We start from the raw sequence: 1,490 nt of genomic DNA on the forward strand, positions 1-1,490 counted from the left end.
ACAAAAAATATGCATTAGAATTAGCTGATAATTTAATAATCTAAAGTTGGTGCTCAATTCTAGAGGAAACATCTTGATACATTCTTCATTATAATGGCGTTTTACTTCCCTTTCCCCAATGCGTTTACAGAATACACGAGAATCACTAGCATGCGGTATAACGTCTTTCCCTCTTTCAATTCCTTCACAGATTCTACAATATTATTGTACCTATTTACAATGCCTCCCCACGGGACAGAGTTAGGCACCAGGTTCGTTTTTTAACGTGGAGAAAAGGCACAAAAATAAAAATTGTCTCAATCGTGAAAGATTTATCCTCCACTGAAAGAGAACAAGAAATGGAAGTGACGCATCTGCAGAACAGATACTACACTTTGAGGTATTTATTTGCTCCCCCACTGAGCAAATTAGGCACAAGGCCGATTTTTAAAGTGAGGAGTGAAGGGAAATGGGGACCAACTCCCCGGGGAGTAGGGTTGCTGGATAGTGACAATTGGTATGAAGGGTTGCCCCTACATTGACCAAGGTCTTATATGTGGGGTCGCCCCCACATATGGTCTTTGCTTGCAGTATCTGCCTGAACAGATGGTATTTATTTGCTCCCCCACTGAGCAAATTAGGCACAAGGCCGTTTTTAATGTGAGGTAAAAACCAGCTCCCCTAAAAGTAGGCAAAAAGGGGGCACTCTGGTTACCAAAAATAATAATTGTCCCAGTATAGAGGGTTTCCCCTCCATTGACTGGTACAAATTATCTTAAGTGCAGCATCTGCCGGAACAGATGGTATTTATTTGCTCCCCCACCGAGCAAATAAGGCACAAGGCCGATTTTTAATGTGAGGAGTTAAGGGGAAATGGGGGCCAACTCCCCGGGGAGTAAGGGAGCTGGATAGTGACAATTGGTATGAAGGGTTGCCCCTACATTGACCAAGGTCTTATATGTGGGGTCGCCCCAACATATGGTCTTTGCTTGCAGCATCTGCCGGAAAAGATGGTATTTATTTGCTCCCCCACCGAGCAAATTAGGCACAAGGCCGATTTTTAATGTGAGGAGTGAAGGGAGGGGGAAGGGAAAAAGGGGACCAGCTCCCGAGAGGTGGGAAATGGGAGCTGGTTAATGGTCAGGCATGTGGGGTTGCCCCCACATCTGGTCTTTGCTAGTCATAGCTAGTCATAGCTAGTCATAGCTTGCAGCATCTGCCGGAACAGATGGTATTTATTTGCTCCCCCACTGAGCAAATTAGGCACAAGGCCGTTTTTAATGTGAGGTAAAAACCAGCTCCCCAAAAAGGGGGCACTCTGGTTACCAAAAATAATAATTGTCCCAGTATAGAGGGTTTTTATTTAAATGCTGCCCACATCAGCATTATGTGGCACAAGGCCGGAAAGTGGGAACCCCGCAGGCTCCCCTAAAGGAGGGGCACTCCTGCAATTTTAAAAATTGCCTGAGTAACCCCGTCGGCATTCCCCGGTCGGGGCGCCTCAGGCAGCA

The sequence above is a fragment of the Euprymna scolopes genome, chromosome 18, assembly GCF_053919585.1.
Source record: "Euprymna scolopes isolate OS-2025 chromosome 18, ASM5391958v1, whole genome shotgun sequence".
Taxonomy (NCBI): Eukaryota; Metazoa; Mollusca; class Cephalopoda; order Sepiida; family Sepiolidae; genus Euprymna; species Euprymna scolopes.